General features: G+C 43.0%; 1 pseudogene; it reads right to left on the bottom strand.

The window, feature by feature from the left end:
- The window catches only part of LOC149218200 (pectate lyase 1 pseudogene), a 109,268-nt pseudogene continuing 81,969 nt past the window's right edge, over window positions 1–27,299 (bottom strand).

The following is a 27,299-nucleotide window of genomic DNA, read 5'->3' as shown; positions in this document are numbered from 1 at the left end:
TTACCATTTATTATTATTGACATCACAATAACTAATTGTTATTAGTTTACTTATCTGTAACAGTAAAAATGTCCAAAAAGTAAATTAAAAGTCTGGGGATGTCACATCTCTCCCCCCTTAGTGGAACATCGTCCTTGTTTTTCATTCTTCCATCTGCTCCTGGAATAGTCCGAGATACGACTCCTGCATAAAGTCTTTATCTTTCCAAGTGGCTTCCTCTGCGCTGAAGTGCTTCCGTTACACTTTAACTTGGATGATAGCTCACCTCCACAACGTTACTTCTCTTTGATCGAGTATGTGCAGGGGCTCGACTAGAAATTCTCCGTTCGGCTCGACCTGCCACAAGCACAATTGTCATATATTTGAAACACATATATAGATAACAAGAGATTTAACCTATATTTTATTTTCCTTTTTCTATACCTGAAGCTATTGCCAATTTATGATGTGCCTGGGTTCATATACATACTGCTTTAAAAGGGAAACCTGAAATATGTGTTGTACCCGAATGTGACTGGGTAATGCGATTTGATATGCAACTGGTCCTACGCTATCTAGAATTTGAAAAGGGCCATAGAACCCGAGTGGGGGGCAACTTGGTAGATTTTCCCCATCTGAGAGTGCTTCTCTTTGGTTAAATCTGCACGTACACATGATCCCCTACCCGAAACTCCTGGTAGGTTCTTTAATTATCGGCATAATCTTTTCGTCTATCCTGTACAACCTTCAAATTTTTCCAGACCTTTTTCATGGCTCTTTCCATTTCCTCCAGCATATCCGGTCCTAATATCATTTTGTTGTTGGGACTATTCCAGTTTGTAGGGATGGTACACTTCCTCCCATAGAGTTCTTCAAAAGGACTCATTTTTAGCGACTTGTTATAGCCATTGTTGTAAGAAAACTCTGCCAAGTGTAGGTATTCTTCCCATTTTTTGGGTTGTTGAATCGCATACATACGCAACATGTCCTCTACCACCTGATTGAATCTTTCAGTTTTTCCATTGGTCTCGGGTGATAAGCAGTGTTGAAGTGAATTTGTGTGCCTAACCCCGTAAATAATGCTTCCCAAAAAGTAGAGGTAAAATTAACATCGTGATCAGAGATTATGACTCGAGGCATTCCATGCAGCCTAAAAATCTCTATCATAAATATATCTGCTATTTGGGTCGTTTGGTATGTGGACTTGACAGGTATAAAATGGGTGGTCTTGCTCAGTTTGTCTACCACAACCATAATTGAGTGATTTTGTCTTTTTGATCAGGGTAAACTTGTTATGAAATCTAAGGTTATGGTATCCCACTTCCATTCAGGAATGGGTAAGGGATGTAGTAACCCAACAGGATGTTGATGCTCATCTTTAACTTGCTGGCATTCTACGCATCTGGCCAAATATTCTGCAATATCTTTCCTCATGCCGAGCTAGTAATAATTTTTCTTGATTGGAAAAAAAATCTTTTGATAGCCTGGGTGGGCAGAAGAAAGACTTCTGTAAAATTCATCTAACGTAATTTTATTTATTGACAACTGATTAGGAACATATATACGATTTCTAAACATCAACAAACTTTTAGGGTTAATATTGTATCCTTTTTGCTCCGCAAAATTCTATGTAGATTTAGCATGTTACCAAAGATAACCATATTTTGGGTCCTTTTGAGATACTTCCTTTATTTGCTCAACAAATTTGAATTCTACTCGACTAAATGAAATTTCGTAGACATAATGAAACTTCCTACTTAACGCATCCACCACTCGTTTCTCTTTTCCCTTTAAAAGTTTGATTTCAAAATCAAATTCACTTAAGAATGCAGTCCACCGAGCTTGGAGCACATTCAAGGTAGGTTGATTGAAAAAACTAGTTAAGATGCTGTGGTCTGTTTTGAGAAAAAATATTTTCCCCAGCAGGTAGTGTCACCACACTTTTAAGGCGTGAACTACAGCAATTAACACAAAATCATAAGAAAAATATTTCTGCTCATGTTCTTTTAACTTACGAGATTCATAAGCAATTAATTTATCATTTTGACTTAAAACTCTACCTACACCCTCTTTACATGCATCTGTATAGATTATAAAATCTTCCTCATGATCTGCAATCTTCAACACAGGCACGGTGGTGAGTAAATGCTTCAATTTTTCAAAACTCTCTTGACAACCCCTAGACCACTTGAAACTTGTTCCCCTTTTTTTGCAAGGAAGTAATTGGATAAGCGACCTCAGAAAACCCCCTTATAAATTGCCTATAATAACCAGTAAGGCCCATAAAGGACTATATATCTACCACATTTGTTGGAACAGGAAAGTCTATGATGGTCTTGATTTTCTCTGGATCCACCGCTATGCATTCAGAGGAAATAATATGTCCTAGATACTGGATGTGATCCTTGAAGAAATCACATTTGCTAAATTTGGCGTAACACTGGTTTTCTCTTAAAGTTTGTAATGTCGTTCGAAGGTGTTCTTTATGTTCCTCCATACTCCTAGAACACACCAGGATGTCATCAATACATATAAGAACGAATTTATCAAGAAAAGGATGGAAAACTCCATTCATCATACTCATGAACGTTGCTGGAGCGTTAGTGAGTCCAAATGGTAAAACTACAAACTCATAATGGCCGTAGTGTGTTATGAATGCAGTTTTATATATGTATCCACATTTAATTTGAATCTGATGATATCCTGATCTAAATCAATTTTTAAAAATACCACAACACCTTTAACTTGATCAAAGAGGTCATCAATTTGAGGTAAGGAGTATTTATTCTTAATTGTTAACTTGTTTAGTTGTCTGAAATCTATGCATAACCGCAAAGTACCATTTTTATTTGATCCGGATTTAAACAGGAACGCAACAAATTACAGAGATAACCATATACACAAAGATGCAGCGGAAATAATACTTCATTTCATTAATGGAAAATACTGAAATATGCTTACAAACAGAAATGGCAATAAACTAGCTAGGGCGATGGTAGCTTATCTCTGAGAAGAGATGTGATGGCTACATGCCTCTGAACTGTGTTACAATGAGGCTCGAAGGCCTATTTATTGTTGAGAAACAATGGAAAAACCCTTAACATTCCAAAACCTAACCCTAGGAGATGAAACGCCAAACTGTGGGCCCCGTTTGGGGGTAAGTTGGTACATCAACTTCCCGGGGTCGTAACTTTGGCATATGATCTCCGTTTGACACATACAATAGCTCATTAGAAAGATCTATCCGAGCACTATCATTGTTGGAACGGGCAACACCAGTCCATTCCATGGACTCCTGTTGCCCCCGGATTCCCCAAAAAACGTCGTTTAGGGCCTCAAAATGGCTCCGGAAGTTCAGGACCCGAAAAACTGCTAAAAATAGTAAGTTGTGCTACAATTAAGGAAACTGAAAATGTTGAGAAAGACAATGGTGGGGGTCCAGGTGGACTTGGCAGGTGGCCACCAATCTCCACCTGGATCATTCCTCCCCCCTTAGGAAGCAATGGTCCCCATTGCGTTGAGCTCCTCCATGAGATGAGGAAACTTCTGCTGAACTTGTTCCCTGGTGAGCCACTTGCCCTGCTGAAGGAGTTGGCCCACTTTGACAACTCGATACAGTTGGATATTCTGTTGGCGAGTGTTCTTGATCTGTGTGTCCATGATCCGATCAGTTGCAGCTTGTTCCATGCAATCTGGATTTAATTCTGTGGGTTTGAGTTGTTCTGCAATGTCGGATGTGTCTAGCAATGGTGGAAAGTATGGCCGAAGGCGGTCCACATTAAATACTGGGTGCAGGCCAAGGAATGGGGGAATGCTGAGCTCAAATGCATTGTCTCCCATAGCCTTAGTAATGGTGTAAGGACCATATCGGAGTGGTCTCAATTTCCGATAGGCTCCAGTAAGGCGTTCCTTTTGCAAATGTAACCAGACTTTGTCGCCCACCTGAAACTTGTGTGGCACCCGATGTTGATCATGTCGCAGCTTGTACTTGGCATTTGATTTCTCAAGAATGTCATGGACCTGCTGGCGAATATGTTGGATGCGCTCAATGAAGCTGGTGGCCTTATCTGTTTCGGACTGGACATGAGCTGAATTCATGTGAGTAGCTGCAAGTGGCATGGCCACATCAATGGGGCATAGTGGCTGGAATCCCAAACCCACCTGAAAAGGGCTATGGCCAGTGGAGCTGTGAAGAGCTCGGTTGTAGCTGTGCTGAACGTAGGGGAGGCTCTCGTCCCATGTGCGTGGATGCTTTGAGTTATACATGCGCAGAATGTGCACAATCATCCTATTGACAACCTCTGTCTGGCCATCAGTTTGAGGATGGAAGGCTGTGGACTTCGTGAGTTTGGTGTCCAGCATTGACCAGAGACTGGACCAAAAGGTGCTGAGAAACCGACTGTCCCGATCTGAGATGATAGACTGTGGGATCCCAAAGTGCACCCACACTCGTTCAAAGAAGAGTTTAGCAGTGGCTTCTGCTGTGATATTCTTCTTGCAGGCCATCATAATGGCCATCTTTGAGAACCTGTCGACGACCACAAAAACACAGTCATTTCCATGCTTAGTGGAAGGAAGGCCTGACATGTAATCCATGGAGATGGATTCCCAAGGTCGACTAGGGGTAGGCAACGGGGTATAGAGGCCTTGCTTCTTAATGGTCGGTTTGGCAATGGCATAGGCAGTACATGATCGGATGTACTTCCCAACATCCTGTCGAAGATTCGGCCAATAGAAATAGTTTTGCAGTACTGCCACTGTTTTCTCGACCCCGAAATGCCCAGCAACCCGACTGTAGTGTGCTTCCCAAATCATCTTGGCACGCTCGCTTGAAGGAACACAGAGGTGACCGAGGTGGCATAATAGGGCATCCTGGAGGTGAAAATCTGCAACCTGCCGACCCTCCAAGAGTTTCTGGTATGTGTGGCCGAATTCTGGGTCGCTTTTGTAGAGAAGTGGCCAATCAGAAGTCTCGTGCCCGCAAGAGTTGAGCACGGTGGTTAGCGCCATGATCGGTGGTCGACTGAGGCAATCTGCAACATTATTGGTGCTGCCCTTTTTATACTTGATATTCAAGTGAAACTGTTGCAGGTATGTAGACCACTTCTGATGGCGATCATTCTACAATTTCCCTTGGGTCTGTATGAACTGCAGAGGTCGGTGGTCTGTGTGGATGACCGTTTCCTTCCCCAAAATGTAATGTTTCCATTGTCGGCAGGCCTGTACAATGGAATACATCTCTTTATCATAAGTGGGGTACTTCCGGACTGTGTCTGAAAGTGTTTCACTGTGATATGCCACTGGATGTCCATGTTGAGTAAGGACTGCCCCAATAGCATAGTCAGAGGCATCTGTCTCAACCTCAAATGGTTGTTGTAAATCTGGTAACGCGAGCACTGGTGCCGTGCAGAGGCGATCCTTCAACTCCCTGAATGCCTTCTGTTGAGATTCAGACCAAAAGAATTTTGCTTTCGCCCCGCCCTTGGTGACTTGACTCAAGGGCCAAGAAATATGAGAAAATCCCAACACAAACCTGCGGTAGAAGTTGGCAAGACCTAGAAAGCTGCGGAGCTCTGTTAGAGTGGTTGGAGAGGGCCAATCCCGAATGACTTGGACCTTGGCTGGATCGACATGCACCCCCTGTTCATCAATGATGTATCCCAGATACTGAACCTCGGTCATGCCAAAAGTGCATTTCTCCAAATTGGCACATAGCTTGTGTTGCCGCAGTGTTTGGAGAACCTGTCGGATGTGGTGGAGGTGCTCTTCCCAACTCTGGCTGAAGATCAGAATGTCATCCAAGTATACTACTACAAAGGAGTTGGTGAATGGCCGCAAGATGTCATCCATTAGCCTCATAAAGGTTGCAGGAGCATTCGTCAATCCGAAAGGCATGACCAACCATTCGAAGAGGCCCTCCTTGGATTTGAAGGCAGTCTTCCACACATCTGAGGGTTCAATTGGTACCTGGTGATATCCTGACTTCAGATTGATCTTGCTGAAATATTTCGCCCCCTTTAGTTGGTCTAGGAGGTCATCAATCCGCGGGATCGGGTACCTATTACGGACAGTGATCTTGTTCAGCACCCGATAGTCATTACAGAGTCTCCACGTCCCATCCTTCTTCTGTACCAACACTATCGGGCTCCCACAGGGCGAAGAACTCGGACGGATGTGACCTTTCTGTAGGAGCTCCTGAATCTGCCTCTTGATTTCATTGTTCTCCAGAACGGAGCGCCGATAAATTGGTCCATTGGGTAGCGGCGCACCTGGGGTCAGATCGATGGAGTGCTTGACTTGACAGTGCAGAGGAACCCCTGCCGGGGAGGTGAAGATGTCTTCGTACTCCTCCACAATCTTGTCCATCTGTAGCTGCCGTGCAGAGGGACCCCGTTTGGAGGCCGCGGCCACTGTCTTCTTCTTCCCTTGAGGGCGTATCATCAGGAAAACAAATTTCCTGGTTTTGGAAATGATCTTACTGCATTGTTTTGCAGTAATCAAAGAGATGGCGGCAGGTGGTGCTACCTCTGGTATCCTGAACAACTTATTTCCCAATGTAATAATAACAGCACGGGGCCTTGATTCATACACAGCATGTCGCTTCCACAAGTATGGTTGTCCTAGTAATACATCACAAACTTCAAGGGGAGCAATGTCACACAATACCTCATCCGTGAAGGGCTTGATGTTGTATGGAAGGCGACACTGCTGGCTCACGCGAAGATCTCGCCCTTGGTGAAGCCACCCAATGGTGTATGGTTGTGGATGTGCTGTGGTCGGTAAGCCCAACCGCTTCACGACCTCTGCCGAAATGAGGTTCTTTTGACTCCCGCTATCAACAATGAACTGTATCGGGGAGCCCTTTACCCACATCTGGGAGTGGAAGAGACGCTCCTCCTCCTCTGGATCTTCGGGTTCATTTTTCTGGATCTTTGCGGTAGCAACAGTGGCGTTGGGATCCGCATCAATGATCTGCTTCCCTTTTTCATACCCCTTATCGGGTTCTGACTCAGAGTCGGAACATGCATCTGATTCTGAAACCTTTAGCTCAGCCACCAGTGACTGCTTGGCCCGACACTCACTTGTGTTGTGAGTGGAGCTCTTATGGAACTCGCACCATTTTCCAGTGTCCTTTCTCGGCTTCGGGGCGTTGCTCTTTGCTTGCAGCTTCGGCTGGTTGTCTTGGGCTGTCCCGCCTTGGCTTTGTCCTTTGTTCTGTGGTTTAGGGGCACCTTTCCCCTGCTTTGGATTCACAGATCCAAAGTCTCGCTTCTTTTGTTTAAACTTCTGCTCGACCTTGACGGCATACCGGTATGCTGCGCCGAGCGAGGGGATGTTTAGGAACTGTATTTCTTCCTGGATGTACTTGTGCAGGTAGCCATGGTATTTGAGTATCAAATGTTGCTCCGAATCCTTGATACCCAACTTTGTGCGAAGGGTATGGAAAATATTGGTGAACTCCGGCACGTCTTGGTCCCTTCCCTGCCGCAGCGTGGTCCACTTTATGTATTCATCCTCATAGCTTCCGACAGGGTAGTACTGCTCCTTGATGGCATCCCGAAACGAATCCCAGGCGGGTGCGGCTGAAAATAGTGAGCCAGTACTTTCATCCTTCTGCTCGCAGTAGGTTTCCCACCAGTCCTTGACGTGGGGGGCTGCTTTGAGAAGAGCAAAAACAATCTTTTCCCGACTCGAAAATTCATGAACAGAAAAATAATCCTCTAGCAGATTTAACCATTTATCTACGGCATCGGCGTCTATCTGACCCTCGAATATGGGGATTTCAAAATTAACTTGTACCTTAAAGGGTGTGGCGTTTCCAGAGGAGCTGCTGGAAGCCGATGCGCCGCTTCTGGGTAGCCGCTGAAGGATCTGCGCAAAGTTGTCCATCATCGCGTTCCGTTGTCGCTCGAGCGCTTCTTCGAGCAAGATTTTGATGGGATCTCCTGCCCCCTCGTCTTTCTTCTCGTCCGCCATGGGAGGCCGTCGGGATTTGCGAGGCTGGTCTTGCAAAGGTTCAACCAGTTCAAGCCCTAACTCCTTATATACCGACCTTGTTGGGGACATGCAAAGAAAAACAGAGAAAAAGCAGACCGCTCTGATACCACTGATCCGGATTTAAACAGGAACGTAACAAATTACAGAGATAACCATATACACAAAGATGCAGCAGAAATAATACTTCATTTCATTAATGGAAAATACTGAAATATGCTTACAAACAGAAATGGCAATAAACTAGCTAGGGCGATGGTAGCTTATCTCTGAGAAGAGATGTGATGGCTACATGCCTCTGAATTGTGTTACAATGAGGCTCGAAGGCCTATTTATTGTTGAGAAACAATGGAAAAACCCTTAACATTCCAAAACCTAACCCTAGGAGATGAAACGCCAAACTGTGGGCCCCGTTTGGGGGTAAGTTGGTACATCAACTTCCCGGGGTCGTAACTTTGGCATATGATCTCCGTTTGACACATACAATAGCTCATTAGAAAGATCTATCCGAGCACTATCATTGTTGGAACGGGCAACACCAGTCCATTCAATGGACTCGTGTTGCCCCAGGATTCCCCAAAAAACGTCGTTTAGGGCCTCAAAACGGCTCCGGAAGTTCAGGACCCGAAAAACTGCTAAAAATAGTAAGTTGTGCTACAATTAAGGAAACTGAAAATGCTGAGAAAGACAATGGTGGGGGTCCAGGTGGACTTGGCAGGTGGCCACCAATCTCCACCTGGATCATTATTCCTCACAAATAAAACTGGCACTCCCCAAGGGGATATGCTGGGTCGAATATAACCCTTATCCAATAGCTTTTGGAGCTACATTTTTAATTTTGTTAACTCAGGGACACTCATTCTGTAGGGAGCTTTGGAAACTAGGGCAGCTGTAGGGACCAAATCTATGGAAAAATCAAGTTTTCTTTCGGGTGGAAACCCTGGAATATCCTCCTGAAAAGCTTCTTTAAATTCTTGAACCACAGGTATTTTCTCCAAGGAGGACTATTTATCTTTAGAGTTTGTGTGCCCTACTTGAACCACATAGATTTGACAACCTTTACGCATGCATCTAGCTAGTTGGTGGGTTGTACTGGGAGGTAACTTAACTTCTCTTCTTACACCCTAAATTTCTATTCTGGTGCCATCGTTGGATAGGAAGTTAATTGCCTTATATTTACAATTTACTAAGGTCCATTATTATTCTATCCAGTCCATTCTTATCAACACGTCACAGGAACCCAATGACAATACATTTAAATTTGTCTTAACCCGCTGTCCTGCCAAATCAATTACACAGTCTTCTATTTTTGCATTTACTCTTCTTTTAGCTGTTGTGGCTAGTTGGACCAGCCATAGGTTTTTAAACTTATAATTTTCAAATGGCACAAATCAACTATTCTTGGGCTGACATAGCTCAAACTTGCATCCGGATCTATTAAAATGGAAACAGGTTAAATGGATATTTTACCTTCGAGTTCCACCATCGAGGGTTGATATTTTGCCTGGTGATCTTCCAATGTTGTGTTAATCCGAGGTATGCTTTGCGCCATATCACCGACAATAGAAGCTTCTTGAACATTTGCAACTGGTTTTGCTCTTTCTCTATGGAGGCAATTTTTGTAGTAATGGGGTTCCCCACAACCCCAACACTGCAGAGGAAGTTTAGGAACATGACCAGATTCCAACTTGCTTGATGCTTCACTTTGCTTCATTTCATTCTGAGTTCTATACCTCTACTGATTTCTGTTAGTAGATCCATTTGGTCCCTTACGTCGTGGATACTTGGTACCAACATTTTTCATGTTTTTATTGGTTGTAAATTTTTTCTGCCCTTTCTTACTTGTCCAATTTTTATTACCTTCGCCCTTTTGCTTCATTTGATGATAACATATCTGAGCCTTTCAGACTACTTCATTCATCATTTTAGGGTTGTCAAACTCCAATTTCTCTTTCATGTAGACAGGTAAACTGCTAATAAAGTATTGGACTTTAGCCTTCTCTTCACAGATGTAGGGGAAATATCTTAATAGCGAAGTGAACTTGGCTATAAACTCATTTATAGACTATTGACCTAGTTTTATGTCATGAAACTCTTTTTCTTTATCGTCATGGAACCGCTCAGTCGGATATATGTCCTTAAAATGCTTATGAAATTGCTCCCATGTGACCTCCTTCTCATTAATTTCTTTGAAATTTTTGATTTCCTCCCACCATAGGGTGGCCTTGCCCTGCAACTGATAAATTTCTAACCTTGCCCTCAAATTGTCATCATATTCATATATCTGGAAGTATTTAATCATATTAATTAACTAGGAATTTGTTGCTTCTTCGACATCACCAATATATATCAGTGGCTTGATCTTTTTGCACTCCCATTGGAGTTCATTCTTCTGCCTTTTTGATCCCTTCTTACCATTGATGTTATCAGATTCTTCTTCATTATCGGTTTGTCCTCCTTCAGACTTCAGATGTTCCTCCTGCTATCTATGTGACTCAATCCGGCTTTCTTTGTCCTGGCTAGGGTTTGGATTCCTCTAATTCTACCTATCTTAAATACTTTTCATAATATTTTCTTGCTCCAAATGTAATCTTTCATTATCAGCTCGCAAACTTCACATCTCTACTCGTAGTTGCTGGAATGTTTCTAATAACACAACATTTGTACTCTGATTTGCCTCACCCAATTATACCCACATCTCTGGGTTATGCCTGACAGTACCTCTTGAGGGGGTGGATCCTACTCGTCTCATGTTGCATCCGCTTCTTCTCTGTGTACCATAATTATTTTGTTATTCTATGCTCATCCACTCAGGCCTTAGTGTAGTAACCCGAGGGCTCTCATACCAATTGTAACACATACAATCACACATCACGTGTAATAAAAAATAAATTAAAACTGACCTATGATAACTTCATTCTCATATTAATCAAAACCCCATTTAAGTTAGGATATTATTAATGGATACATATTACGGTTGATACACTATGAGTTAAGTTTCGATGATTCGCGTTGATATAACAATACCCATACATTAATTCCTACAGGCATATTTCATTAAACTTTAACATATTTTATGTATACATTTAATTAATTTTCTCGAGATGGTGACCTCTCTCCAATTCATGGTGTGTACGTGCTTGAAATACATTTAAATTACCATTCAATTACCATGTTGGGCCGCTCTCTAATGCTGCTAGCTGCCAGGCATTCACCCTTTTGGTTGCCCTGTGGTCTCTCCCATCACCGTTGATTTTCGAGGCATGATCCTGCAGTCCACCATGATCCAAGGAATTATAATTGACCACCTGATGACCTGCCCTTGTCGTTTGATCATTTTTCTCGGAGATGCCCCCAAAATATCGCTCGGCAAAATTGATCTGATAATTACCCTACGAGTGACATCAGTTAAAGATTTATTGAATAAAGGTATTACAGACTCATGTGCTGGTGTGTGTTCTGTGTTATTGAAGCAAGGGATCGATCATATTGCTAATACACAGACAATTAAATGGAAAGACAGCAGAGAAATACAGTAAGCAAACACAAAGACACAAGATATTAATAAGGAGTTCACCCTATTCTCCAGGGCTACATCTTCGGTCCAACTTTTAGTGGTGGCCTTGTTTTATTATGTATTTAAGCAGAGAATTACAATGCAGGGACTCAATGTGAGTTCTCCTGAAGCAGATTTGCTTGGCAGGGTGGTTCTTAGATTCCCCAAGCCACTGGAGTGCACATACTCTTCTTCTTCTACCACCTCTGTGACCTTCTTGTCTACAATGGAAAGAACCCAATGTGATGCTCAGTCCAGACAGATCCCCTCTGGGATGGCTTGGATCTCTCAAGCTCTCTGGTACTCAATGTTGCCTCTGGTCAGCTCAGCCCTCTGTCCTCTTACTGCTTTGCTTTACTGTCTTCTTTCTCTGTGTTCTGTCTCTCTATGTTTAGTCCTCCTCTCGGGGTTCTCTATCCCTCTCTGGCTCGGTCTGACTGACTTCGAATAACTGTGTATTCTGTCTCTGTTCATGGCTTTTAGCCATACGTTCCCAAACTGTTCAGTTCCTCTTCTGCCTCTATCGATTCACCTTCTGCAGCTACGCTTGGAGTTCCCTGTTCGGCGTCTTCATCAGCGCTCAGTGTCAGGCGGAAAGAGTCGATAGTGCGGACACAACCAACCTCCCTAGGAGCCTAAGACTCTCTAGTGACAAACAAGACAAACAAGAGCAATCCTTCTCTAAACATGCATTTACTATATAAGAAATCAAGTGTTTAGATCCTACCTGTAATCCAACGTTGTTGTAGCAGTCCAGCCTCACTGATCCGGATGAGCTCCTCCTTCACTTTGAAACCTGCATCCACTAACAATCAAACGATTAAATAGCACTTGATAATCTCATAGAATAAAATATATTTAACACATAGACCAAGGAGTACATGAAATAACTCATAAATAACAAGTTATTGAGAAGAATGGACTCATTTGCATTAATAGGAAACAAAAGGAACAATTACAACCTGAGCCTTGGTGTTGTGCAAGTACCTCCCAGGGTCCATCAAGAGTTCTCCTTTACTTTGACAAAGCTCACCCACTTCCAAATAGAACAAGCAAAGATGGCAATCTCTCCTCACAAGCTTCTAAATGGGAGTCCTAATTCCAGCAGCATCTACCCTTAGAAATGTTTAGCTTTCAACCTCTCCTCCTTCTGGCCCAATGCCTGTATTTATAGTGGTCTAGAGGAAGTTATTCAGGTCCACCATCAATGGGATAATCCTCTCTTTGGATGGGATAGCTCCCTTATTGATGGGATAAGTTCCTCTTTGATAGGGGTACATGAACCATTTGGAGGCGCTCAATACACGTCGAACAACCTTCTAGAATGCTCTAGAAATGACCACAAGTAACTTTTTAAAGATGAAACTTGCGCATTTTGACCTTTACAGGGGTACGCACCTGCCCCTTTACATACAGAGCGTACAAGTATGCAGCTTTTGTGAACATTGGGTGCGTACCCGCAGGTAAGGTTGAGAGAACCTGCGTACCCAGAGATAAATACATTTATAAAGACTTTCTCTCTTTTTGGAGTTTGACATGGAGAGCAGAGGCATAAGACTTGCCCAGGAGGATAGCATGACTGTTGATAGAGCCATACTAACTGTAAATAGCCATGGTGACATTTTTTAGTGTAACAGATTGCCCCCTAAAGTGCGAAGCCTGTAATAGATTAGGGTCTTGTATTATCTAGGAAGGGTGAAGCGCTTTATCATTTCAAGGATTATCTCGTGGAGAGCCTGGTCAGAACCTGCAATTTTCAACACAAAATACATGTATAAGATTATATCATCACTGAGGTAGGCATTCCCATACTCAGATCAAAACTTTAACTAACAGACTAACTACTCTGATACAGGAATGATCTTGCAGTACATCATAATCATAGACTTTTGTAGACACAGTATGGGCGCAGCCATCTGTTTATGATTAGTCTACTTAGATAATGAATACAAAACTCCTCGCAGCATGGATGGTGGAAACTAGATCCAGGGTCTTCATTTCTGCTTCCTGAATTGGTACGATTCTAGCCATGTGAATAAATGAGTTGATGTCGAACATGGTAGAAACCACTTGATTACCAGTCGATGATGTAAACTGTTAACAAGTGTGAGAGAGACCACCAGTAATGTCAATGGTTCTCAAAGTACCCAGTACAATCCATGAGACGTGAATAGATGAGTTGATGTCGAACATTTCACGGAGTCCTTCGATCGAAAGTCAATGATGTAAACTGACGTCAAAGGCGAGAAACCTGCCATTGATGCATGCAGACTTCAAGGTACTGACGATTTCTAAGTCATCTCTCTAGATAATGTGTTGATGTCGATAGAAAGCGACCCGTTGCAGGCAAGCCCACAACACGAAATCATTGTTCAAGTTGAAGAAATGTTGCTGTAAGGACTGACTCAGGGATGGTCAAACGGATGACAAGTATTTTGCAGATGAAAGTTTTGCTTGCAGACCTCTTGAACACATAACGACACAACAGATGGCTTGGCGATAAACGATTCAAAGTTAATCCCTGGAACCCGGCTGAAGACTTTCAAAGTGGTTTGATCAACTGTGAGGTAAAGGATTTCCCAACCCAGGTGAATGAAAAGTGTCGTGTCCAAGAGTGGTAATAAAGTTTCTTCTGAGACAAAAGATAACAAATAGGCTCATTCTTCTCTCTTTTCCCCCACCATTTCTGGCAAGTACCTCTTTATTTTTAACAAGCTTGAGGAGGATAACATATGCTTGATTATAAGCTCATCCTTCGAATGAGTCCAACCTAGTTTTGATTCGAACCCTAGGAAAGAGTGGTTCGTTCCTGTTTGTAATTGAACAGGTCCTTTACTGTGAAATTTTAACGAGTCCAGTATAGGAGAAACTCGGCGTTTTTCAATTTTAGAGAGTCTGAAAAACTTAAGAAGACTCCAAGTTGAACTTTTTCGTAGATTTGTGTCCCTCAAGCCCGAAAAAGTATAAAATAATACCTGGGGGAACCGCTTGATCTTGCGACCAAGGAGTACTTTCATAATTAGTGCCACTGACCTGAAAAGTAAAAAGCGATCAAGGACACGTCGTTTTATTTCCAGTATCGAGTTTGAAACGACAAAAACCCGGCAACCTTTTCCTGTTTTTACGGTCAGAAAAGGGCTATAAGGGGACCGTCTTTTAATTCCATTTTAACGAGTGTAAAAGAAACGCTCGGCAATCTTTTCATATTTTAGGAGTCAGAAAAGGGCTTAAAAGATGACTCTGATATTTTGGTTCGTGAAAAATGACAATTTTCCCTCTAAATCCCTTTGTCCTGCACAAAAACGACACATTACTCATACCTGTTTAAGATAGGCAAAAATACATTGAAAAATATCCTTCCATGGTGAAAAATAAACAAACCTAGCATTCATTCATCCAAAAAACCTATAAAAAGACTTTTTACCATGTCATTTTTACCATTTTACTGTTGAGGTTGAAAAAAGGGCTTTTGGCAAGAAACTTCCCGTGGTCATTGCGGAGAATCCGACCGTCAGAATCGAACGCCGTCTCTTCCAGGTATTTCACAACATCCTCCTTTTCAATTTCATCCGATTAAAATTTTGTTTTAGGTTTTAGTTTTGGTTTTTGGAGGGTTTTAGGTTTTAAAAACCGCTCTGCGGGGTACGCAGGTGCCCTAAGGGTGACCTGCGTACCCCGACCTTTTCCTACACAGGAAAAAGGTCGGGGTACGTAGCCCTCCTTCAGGCCAGCTGCGTACTGGCGCTCTGTGTCCTAAACGCGGGGTGCGTACCCCGCGAAGGGCGGAATTTGAAACCCCAAACCCCAAAAATAACCATTTAAATTTTCCCAAATTAATTCTAATCTTTATTTCTTGGTGTGTAGGGCACTCACCATGTTGGATTGGAGAGAAAGAGAGCACGAGGACGTTGATTTAGCCGCAATTGGTCACCAACCTTCCATTGATGCCCTAAAAGCATGCGGACTATATAAATACTGGGCCATACCTGGCATGAGGGCTCAGGTGAGATTCTTGGAGTGGCTGGTTGAGAGATGGAACATTCATGAGCAATGCTTTTACATCGGAGGGCACCAGCTCGAGATAGAGCCCTCTGACATATACTTTCTCACTGGCTTGCCAAATAGGGGCAAGCAACTCAATCTAGCCAGGACTAGGCCGGGTGGCCAATCCCTTGTTAGTCTCCGGGCAGACTGGTGCATACCCAATCAAAACCATGTGAAAGGCATAGAAATCAAATACATCTCTCGGCGTGAACTCATGGTTATAGCTTTCACGGTTACCAGAATTTGCAGGGCAGCCGCTTTACATATTGCCACCGGGTCCCAAATGCGGATGGCTATAGACTGTTTTCGAGGCACCATCTTCAACTGGTGCGATGCTGTGTCGGCCAACATGAAGGTCCAACTGACTAGGGCAAAGAACAGACAACTGAAGACCTTTGGATATGGGCCTCTAGTTGTGAGCTTTGCCTTAGAGAGAGTTCCGATGCTGATCCCTCAGCATCTCACAGTTCCAGTTGGGGCGCCTCGGGAGCCTAAGCTGATACGATGGGTTACGGTGATGGCCCGGCATCCTGACGAGGGCGCGGCAGTTGTTCGATTCCCTGCTAGTTATTTTCACTGGTTAGAGGACCAGGTCTTTGCTATTCAGGACTTTCCTTATGCCGGAATGGATTTTCGGAATGATCCGGACATGGTTCTTCCACAGGGAGAACAGTGGGACGACAGAGGTATTTCATTTTTTACGAGTTTTAAAATTATATATTTTTTTTGTTTTTATATATATCGCCTCAAAATGACAGTACAAATTTTCAAAATGCAGATGTAGGTCCACGGCGTCCAGCCAACCTCCGGGCTTTTGAGAGGAGAGCACCAGCTGTACCAGCCCCACAGGATGCGGCCGCAGAGACCTTGGCCGAGCTGGAACAGGATCTAGAGCGTCTGACGGCGGATATACCTGAGACCACCATAGATGACATTCCCATTCGACTTCAGCGCTATGTGGTCGCAGTCCCAGGACCTTTTAGGAGGTTCTTGTGTAGGGTAGCACGAGCAGTGGTCTCGTATAGAGAGCACCACCAATGATTGGCTAGTCATTTTTGTAGACACATATGACATTTTTGGTTTTTGTACTTATCATTTTTGCCGATCATAAGGTGTTTTTCAACCTATGATCGAAGACGATGTATATTTTTTGACACACTCCTATCTATATATATATATCATTATTACCGGCTCATTTTGTTTAACATATGTGATGAAATGTTTTTAAATTTACTTGCATGATTATCGTAAATGTCTGTCCAACATTCGAGAAGCAATTGCATCTGCTAATGTATTTAAAGACCTTGGAATATGCTGATATTCAATGTAATCAAATTCACGTTCCAAGAGACGCACTCTCAAAAACAACCTTAATAACATAGGATTTCTAATGGCATATACTCTATTAAGCTGTGATACAACAAGTTCAGAATCTAACCTCACTATCAAACGTCGAATTCCAAATGAAATAGATTCAGATAATAATTCAACCACTGCACTGTATTCTGCAATGTTGTTCGTCGTTTGACCGAGGCTTACCCCATGCATAGAAACTAACTCGTCAGAGGGAGAATAGATAACCCAAGCTGCGGAAGAGATATTCTGTGTACTACGACAAGCACCATCAGCAAATCCAATGTATGTTTGGAGAGGCGTCGACATCTGCAATATCAAGAGTAAAACCAAGATAAGCCAGAATAACGACGAAAAACACACTCTCTAAACTAAGCACACTATCTAAACTAACAAACATACTAGCTAGAAAGAAAACCTATCCTAAAAAATTCTCCATACCCAGCGTTTAAGCATAATACCTCTTTAGGTAAAGTCCATTTCTGGGTTTACCCAAAGAGTCCCCATCAAAATCTACCAGCTCATAAGCCCTTTTTGCTAGCTTTCGCTTTACAATGTAGGGTCCATGCCACATAGGAACGAATTTTCCAGCACCTAGCTTATCGTTAGCTTGATCATATAATAGCACTAGGTCTCCCTCCGAAAAACTTCGAGGGGTCACATTTCTATCATACTGAGCTTTCATTCGCTTCGCGTGAGTCTCGATTGCCAATGCAGCATCACGTCGAGTCTCATCTAATTTAGCGAAGTATAATAAACGCTTCTCCTCTTCGGAAGTAGCTGGAAGTAATTCGACAGCCATTTGAAGTGATGGGATTTCGCATTCAATGGGTAACACAGCTTCCAAGCCATAAACTAGCTGGAAAGGAGTGAACCCTGTTGAAGTTTTCACTGAGGTTCGGTATGCCCATAGCGCTGAAAATAACATGTTGTGCCAATTCGACCGATGAATACCAATGGTTCGTCGGATCATGATAACCAGAACTTTGTTGATAGACTCAACCAAACCGTTGGCTTGCGGATAATAAGGAGTAGAGCTATCGTGGCGCAAACCAAGCTGGCTTGTAACCTCAGTCATCATGATGTTTCGAAAATGGCTCCCATGGTCAGTGATGATTGCTTGTGGGACACCAAACCTAGTTATAATATGATTGAATACGAAAACTGCAGCTGTTTTGCCGCTTGCGTCGAATGTAGGCATCGCCTCGGCCCATTTAGTAAAATAATCAACTGCGAGGATGATATACGCATGCCCCCCGGCCGAGTGAGGGTTACAAGTAATAAAATCGATACCCCATTTGGCGAATGGACCAACGGCAATTATAGGATGGAGGGGAGTAGGTGGTGCGCTCATCTTGCGATCAAACACTTGACAGTTGTGGCACTTCCGGACTGCAATGATACAGTCTTTAAACATAGACGGCCAGAAATAGCCAGCGCGCAACACCTTCTGAGCTGTGGCATACCCAGACATATGACCGCCACATGCTCCAGAGTGACAATCATTCAAAACCCTCTCAGCCTCTTCGTCGAAAAACTAAGTCTGCCCCCCGGCGATAAGTGTATCTCCAATAATCTTGTATTGCTGGGATTGAAACCGAATTTTTCGACGTTCCGACTTTGAAGCTTCAGGCCGAAAGGTTTGGGTTTAGAGATAGATGATTATATCCCCGTACCATGGATCTAAAGTACTGATAAGAAACAAAGATTCATCCGCAATGGACTCCTCTGCCACAGTTTCTGTGTCAGCATGCGGGAAATCACACATCAATTCCGCAAAAACTAAGGATTTCTTAGACTTGGACTTCTCGAACTCCAAGTCGAACTCTTGCAGGATAACGATCCATTTAGAGTACTTGCCCCCTATCAGTTGTTTAGTCAAAATATAAATCATAGGGTTGCAATCCGAAATAACTGTAGTTTTACGGAGAAGAATGTAGTGACGAAAACGCTGGACAGCTTGAACGGCTGCCAGGGCCAATTTCTCCACATGCGAATATTTTAGCTCAGTGGGGTTTAATGTCCTACTAAGATAATATATCACATGTTCCGCTCCGAATTCATCTTCTTGAACTAACACCATTCCAATGGTGGAATGTGAAGCTGCGAGGTATAAGAAGTAGCCCTGGTTGTAGTTGGGAGGATGCAACAACGGTGCATGGGTCAACGCGTGTTTAAGTGCATCAAAAGATTGTTGGGCAATCTCGTCCCAAAAGAATTGAGCGTTCTGTTTCAACAACCGTGTAAAACCTTTAGTGACCTCGGCGTAGTTTGGAATGAATCGGCGTAAAAAGTTCGCTTTCCCTTGCAAACTTTGGAGTTGGCGCAAACTCGAAGGAGGAGGCAATTTGATGATAGCTTCGACCTTCGAGGGATCGACGCGAATGCCGGCTTTTGAAACAACAAATCCTAGCAATCGACCCGTCTCTATACAGAAAACACACTTGTGGGGATTCAACTGAATTCGATAATGCCGACACCTCATAAAGATTGCTCGTAAGTGGACAAGGTGATCAGCTCGATGTAAAGAATGAGCAGGCAAATCATCGAGGTACGGTTGCACAATGTGCTTGATGTCATGAAATGCGTAAGACATCGCCCGTTGAAAAGTGGCCCCAACATTCTTAAGCCCAAAAGGTAATTTGCAATAAGCAAATGTCCCCCATGGACAAATGAATGCCATATTTGGTTGGTCGGCAGGTAGAATATTGATTTGATTATAGCCCGAAAAACCATCCATGAAGGAAAACATTTCACTTCCGGCACAATCATAAATAATTTGATCGATATAAGGCGTAGGATAGTTGTCTTTTGGACAAGCTCGATTTATATCCCTATAGTCGATACAGATTCTTATTGTTCCTTGTTTCTTGTTGACCAGAACAATATTCGATACCCAATCCGTTAACGGGATTGGATAAATGAAACCTGCTTTCAACAGCTTCTCGACTTCTGCTTTAATCGCAGCTGCTTTCCGAGGGTGAATCTAACGCAACCGTTGCCGGACGGGTTTAGCATCCGGATAGGTCTTTATTTCATGAACAACAATGGCAGGGTCGATTCCCGGCATTTCCTCGTAAGACCAGGTAAACACATCGCGGAATTCTTGGAATAGGGCCTTGTAAGTTTGGATTTCATCTTCTGTACATGAGGCACCTATATGAATGTTTTCCTCAATTCCGGGCTTCACTGAAATATCAGTGGGAATAGTGCGAGAAATATTCCCTAAATTCAACTCTGAATCAGAATGTTTCATTGGAGTCGGAGCATCTTTGACATATTCAGCGGTAAAGATAGACGAAAAATCATTTTCAAAAGCATCATCCTCAGGTAAAAACGAAGATCTGTGATGGAGATCTTCCCATGGTAGATCGTCTACACTTAGGATTTCGCGAAGTTGTTCGTCAGATGACACGACTTCGGGAAATGCTATCCATTCTAAGGTTGATGTGAAAAGTGATTCTTCACTGACCACATTCATTTGGTCGATCTCGATTGAACGCGAGTCCGTAAAAGACATGACGGCTTCATAAGCAATTTCATATGGACTCAAAGGCATAGCATCACCGAATGAGTCTATCTCAGATTCAGATGGGACGATCCAAGGATCATCATAAATAATGTTTTCTGATGTAATCATATGAATTGATGCAAATGAAGGGTCTGCGTTGATTGGAGGGAAAGGAAAAGTTCCCAGTAAACCGGAATCTTTAACTAAACCTACACCAACGTCCCTATAAGGGATTGTCGTCTTACCGACATGCTGGATACTCTCTGAAGAGGCTGGGTCGGATGAAAAGTATGTCAGCTGATCAATCGTCACGATCTTACCGTTATGTGGAAACTTAATTACTCTGAAGACCGATGAAACGACCGCTGTCATAGCATATGACCAACTTCGACCCAAAAGAAGGTTGTAGTCTAGAGGGGCATCAACCACCTCCACATCCAGACTAACGGTTTTACCTTCTACCCCTATAGGCAATTCCTGTAGAATACCAAACGGACGGAACCCACGGCCATCAAAGGCCTTAACGATGGTCGGGGATTGGTTCAACGAAGGAGAACCAAGCGATCTCCAACATTGAATCGACATAATACACGTAGAAGCTCCCTCATCAATCACAGTCCGATGAATAGGCCTGTTTTTGACTATCACTGGAATTTGGAAAGCCATTTGATGGGGTAGACGCGGTGTACTATTTTCTAGATCGAAGATTATCAGGTTCGGGTCCTGAACATCAACAGCTCTGATAGCCGACAAAAGTAATTTTCGTTGTGCTGGGCATGATTGCAGCACTTCTAACGCCGACAATGCTGAGGGTGAAACAGCTAAGTCCTCACAAATGTTGTAATTCTGGGCCGCTCTCGCATGTGGATTGAAAGCAGACCTTCGAAGTACACCCTTGACGGGCGGTTTAATTACTAAGTCCGGGTTAGGTTTTTTGATCTGTAGTGGATCGGAACCAGGAGCTGAGGTTGATGGATTAGAATGAGAAGATTTTGCTTCTTTACCATCAACAGGATTCTTACTACCATAATCTTGCGATCGAGTCGCAATCCTCACATGAGACATCATCAAAATGGGTTCTTCACTGGCAGTCGAGGAAGAACCTATCATATTATTCTCCTGCTCTGGAAATGGATTTTTTAACACAGTAGGAGTGGGAGAACCTTTGACTATTTTCACAACCTCGGCCCGATGAGGGCAATCTCTTGTAAAATGATCCTCTTCACAAATAAGACAAGGATATCGAGGTTTGCGCTTTTCGTCATTGGTTTCCGACTTTTCTGTTTTCTCCTTCGGAGCCTTGTCTGCTTTAGCCTTCTTCTTTCCTTTCTTCTTCCCACCGTTTTTTGATTTGACCGTAGATGACTCTACAACGTGAATATCGGCGGAAAGTTCAGGAGAAGACTCTCCTGTCGGGGAATCAGGCAAAGTGATTATAGGAGTAGTAGAAGTCTTGGAGGATTTCTTCTTGCTCTTTGTATTCACGATGCCAATCATACCATCAGCGGCATGAGATCCCAAAGGAGCAGCAGCGATTTGATTCGATTTTGGAAGATCTGGAATCTTCTTGTGTAACGTACCCGACTGAGTGTAAACTAAGTCAAGGTACTGTGCCTGAGCAATGACTTGCTCCTCAGTAACTACTCCAGCCTTAGCTACATCTTCAGTAATCTTCGGTAATAATGATTTAACAAACCATTCAGCTAAAATTTGGTCCGGAATAAAAACTTTCACTAGCCTTCTTCGACGTCTCCACTCATGAATGTGATCAGAAATATACGTGGACGTCGATTGTTTTAGTGAAGTTAATAACTCCGTGCCGTTATCGTATCTGACCGGCAACTGAAAGTGAGTTAAGAACGAGGTAGCTAACTGGCTGAAATTGTAAAAATAGGCCCGTGGTAACTCAATGTACCACTTGGCCGCGAGACCAATGAGTGTACGCTGGAAAAGACGTAAGCGGATCGAATCATCCGAGATAGAATTTGAAGCACACCAGAGATGGTAAGTCATCACATGATTGGACGGATCCTCTCCAGACTTACCTTCGAACTTGGGTATATCACTGGGCAACTTATTTGGCATTGGCGGCCAGAACGAAAGATATTGAATTGGATCGTTTGTTAGGCACGTCAAGTCTGGTAAATCCAAAGTTGTGATAAACGGTAACTGCCGGTTAGGATCTCTAAAACTCTGGGTCACAAGACCAGTCCAAGGAGGAGGATATCCAGGATAACTAGGAACAGGAGTCGCATTAGGGATATTATATCCTCCTGGAAAACCAGGATTAACCGGACCGTACTGGGGTTGTTGAGGTTGTTGATAAGTGTACCGAGGATACGGTTGATACTGGTAAACCGGCTGTTGGACAGCTTGCCAATGTTGGTACTGTACCTGGTACGGTTGATGAACAAATTGAGGTTGAGTAGTGACAACCGTACTTATACCAGGCTGACCTGTAGGCATCTGGACCGTGGTTTGAATCGTAGATCCAGACAACGGTAAAGATGTCTGAGGAGTGGTTGCAGAGACAGTAGAAACCGGAGCTGTCGATACTCCAGAAGTAAGTGTGGCAGATGTAGCGGTAGTTGCAGTAGCCGTTTGAGATGGAGTACTAGGTGCAATTGGCAGCTGAGTAACTACCGAAGTTACAGAAGTTTGAACATTTGACTGGACAGGTTGCGATTGCTGGGGTGGACCAGAAACTACGGGTTGTCCAGCGTGAGGTACCAACTGTATACTTGGCTGCAACACCTGTTGACCCTGTGATGGATCCCATACTAACATTCCGGGGTATTGACCCGTAACAGGTTGAGGATACTGAGATCCATAACCGGATTGAGGATAGGATTGATAATTGAAAGGTGCAGTTCCCATACCTTGAACATATGACTGACCTTGAGGTGGTTGATAACCTTGACTCGAGTATTGACCTTGAGGTTTATAACCTTGAGGTAAATACGGATACTGGGGTTGACCTTGACCTTGAGGTTGATACCCTTGGGGTTGATACCCTTGAGGTTGATACCCTTGAGGTAAATATTGATACTGAGGTTGACCATGGGGTACATATTGAGGCTGGGGTTGACCTTGAGGCATGTATTGCACCATAGGTACATACTGACCTTGAGGTTGCCCCCCAGACACGATTTGTGTACCTTGAGGTTGCCCCCCAGGTGTTAACTGAGGCTGCCCCCCAGGCGGTAATTGGCCACCTTGAGGTTGGGAAACGGGAACTGAACCTGACATCATGTAAATGTCTCCTACACCCAATGGTATATTACCATTGTTTCCAGCTAATAACCCATGATCAATGGGTTGAGGAGATGCCCCCGCAAAGATACCAGAAAGTGATTGATACCCGGTGGGAACAGAAGGACCGCCGTGTAAGAAAGATTCAGGAGTTTGAGTAAACACGGACGACTGACCAGACATATTTACAGAAGTATAAATACCTCTAGGTTGAAAGGGAGTACGAGGTGTAGAAAAACCTACCCCTGAGTTGTCTAAATAATTGGTTAACGAAAGGTACCAAGTAGTACTTCTAGGAGGACTGTAAAAGATAGATTCACGCTCCCTGAGCTCAATAGTAAGTTGATCTTCAAGGTTAGAGACGCCTATTTCTTCCTCTGGAGCAAGTTCTTCGATAGCAATCAGACCAGTAGGAAGATTTTCGGTGATAACTCGTTCTACTCTTGGTGAATCCGGAACACTAGAAGTCGGAGTAACAGGTTCAGATATTTCAGGTTCTTCGCCTGTATCACTAGTAGACGAAAAACTACCAACAAGCTCAGAAACTGTAACAGCTTCGGGATTATAACCTGTCTCTAGACCTTGGTAATCTGAATGGACTACCAAGGAAGATTCTCCTTCTTCAGGTGAACCTACTCTACTGCCACTAGGAGGAGTTACAAGGACCTTCAAACCTTCTAGATTACTGGGGTCGTCTCGAGGAGGTTCACCCCTAAGTCTACGGGATCTTCTCAACAATTCGGCCACAGAAACAACTTCAGGAGACTGGCCCCGAAGTCTACGGGACTGTCTCGGAAATTCTGCCACAGCTAAAAACTTTTAACTACTACACACGAAAACAAAGTAAAATCTCAAATCAAACCACCTAAAGTCTCTAAAGAACCAAACAAATTTGAATCACACGCCTAAAGAATCTAGGGCGTCAAACCAAGCACAAACAGTAGCCTTCCAGACCGAAAACACTAGTTGGAGATGAAACCCAACATCGCCGGATTCAGTACAGAAGTGGCGGGTGGAACAGTTACCCCGGCAACCTACTTAATGAATAGACCGGCACAAGTTCCTCCACTTTAACCGTCTCGAGTGAAGTGAACCCCCCGGAAAATCCAAGTGAGTCTAGCCGACGTCTGCTCCAGGTACAATGGGATCTTCCCTCCACCGTCACCTCGGTAGAATCCTAAAGATAATGGTCACTAAGGTTACCAACCGCAACAAATGCACCTGGGGGAACAGTCTACACTCCGACAGCACACAAGGGCAGAGTATCAAGCTCAATCCCCTTGCCGGTTCCTTGACAATAATCCAAGGTTTACCGACAAGTGACCCCTGGCTCCTCGACAATGGTTAATCCGAGGTTTACCATTTGTAATACGTGCGTGTCTGGCGTCGTTCCCAACGAGGGGGGATTGATCCCCTCACTGGTTCGGACACGAGCTCGTGCTTCTCCTTTAAGAGGAGCTTTCCCAGAGTACAAATGAGACAATTGGATTTATTCTATCACAAGATAAGCTACTTGTTTGGTTTTGTTGTCTTGGAGATTTAATTACTCTCCTACTCCAAGACACTAGCCTGATCTAAATTGGTGTTTCAGAGCCCTAGTAAATAAAAGTTACTACGTTGATTTTACTTTAAGCGTTAATTTTATGGTTTTTCTTAAAGACAAAGGGTAGCGGAAGTGAAACCAATGGTGTGTAGACTCGACTCAAACCACTACAAAGATGCACCTAGGATGATTTACGCTACTTTTCTCTTTCAATGAAATTCCTAACTAAGAGAGTTGAGAAATGCAAATTTTATAGAAAACAACTTTCTTAGTAAAGACAATCAAAGAAACAATTCTCTTTATCTTTCCAAGCATACAAACATGACCACTCCCTACGTGCACGAAAAGTCTTTTTCTTTCAAAACTCTTCAAAGCTACTTGAAACAAAACTTTTCAAAGGAGATGTTTTTGTATTTTCTCTTATTTAATAAAGCGTATAAATCTATTTTAACGAAAATCAATCTCAAAAGTTATAAAATCTATGAAAACTTGACTCACAAGCAAATCAAAAGAAATTTACTCTAAGCAAACCTAACGAGGCAAAAGCCTACAAGGATGATTCTAGGTTGTTTTACTTGACCACAATCAAGTCAAGGACCAGCTAATGCAGAATCAAAAGACCAGTCAAAACAAAACTCAAATCTTTTTGTTCTTTTTGTAAAATGGAATTCAATACTCAATCAACAAGCACTTCGAAATTTGCCAAAGAGATAACTCAAAGGTAAGTTACTCTCATAGGTAGACTTTATGACAGGTCCGACTTCTAAGAAGGCTGACAAAACCAGAGAGATCTAAGGCTTGACAACTTCTACCGCCAAAGTCACTACAAGACCTACTCAAAAATCATACCCTAGGGTTTAAACTTCTATGAAATCCACTAAAACACTCAATGCTATCGAAACAAGTTCAGATGAAAATCTTTGACAAGAGACTAATGGATCTGGGTAGTAAAAACTAATAAAAAGCAAAATCCAAGAGAAAAAATGCAAAAAATGGAAAATTCTTAATTTTTAGCAGGGGACGCAGGCAACTGTTAAGCCAGGTGCGGGCCCGCTCTGTGCACACAGCAACAGTGCGTACAAGTACGCACTGTGCAATACTCAGAGGGTGCGTACTACTGAAAAAACCAAGAAAAGCTAAATTCAATCTAACCCTAAGCTAACCCACCCAAATGCAAAGTCACAGAGCCAAAAACCAGAAAATAGATGACTTTTCTCAGATCAAAGTTGCATACAAAGGAAAAGACTTTCACATCAATGGAGTCCCCAGCGGAGTCGCCATTTTGTCAGGCGGAAAGAGTCGATAGTGCGGAGACAACCAACCTCCCTAGGAGCCTAAGACTCTCTAGTGACAAACAAGACAAACAAGAGCAATCCTTCTCTAAACATGCATTTACTATATAAGAAATCAAGTGTTTAGATCCTACCTGTAATCCAACGCTGTTGTAGCAGTCCAGCCTCACTGATCCAGATGAGCTCCTCCTTCACTTTGAAACCTGCATCCACTAACAATCAAACGATTAAATAGCACTTGATAATCTCATAGAATAAAACATATTTAACACATAGACCAAGGAGTACATGAAACAACTCATAAATAACAAGTTATTGAGAAGAATGGACTCATTTGCATTAATAGGAAACAAAAGGAACAATTACAACCTGAGCCTTGGTGTTGTGCAAGTCCCTCCCAGGGTCCATCAAGAGTTCTCCTTTACTTTGACAAAGCTCACCCACTTCCAAATAGAACAAGCAAAGATGGCAATCTCTCCTCACAAGCTTCTAAATGGGAGTCCTAATTCCAGCAGCATCTACCCTTAGAAATGTTTAGCTTTCAACCTCTCCTCCTTCTGGCCCAATGCCTGTATTTATAGTGGTCTAGAGGAAGTTATTCAGGTCCACCATCAATGGGATAATCCCCTCTTTGGATGGGATAGCTCCCTTATTGATGGGATAAGTTCCTCTTTGATAGGGGTACATGAACCATCTGGAGGCGCTCAATACACGTCGAACAACCTTCTAGAATGCTCTAGAAATGACCACAAGTAACTTTTTAAAGATGAAACT

Source organism: Pinus tabuliformis, chromosome Q (genome assembly GCF_031772625.1).
Source record: "Pinus tabuliformis cultivar Carrire ecotype Pingquan chromosome Q, CPIR1, whole genome shotgun sequence".
Taxonomy (NCBI): Eukaryota; Viridiplantae; Streptophyta; class Pinopsida; order Pinales; family Pinaceae; genus Pinus; species Pinus tabuliformis.
Note: the sequence above shows the minus strand (reverse complement) of the source record. Positions and strands in the feature narration are given on the sequence as shown.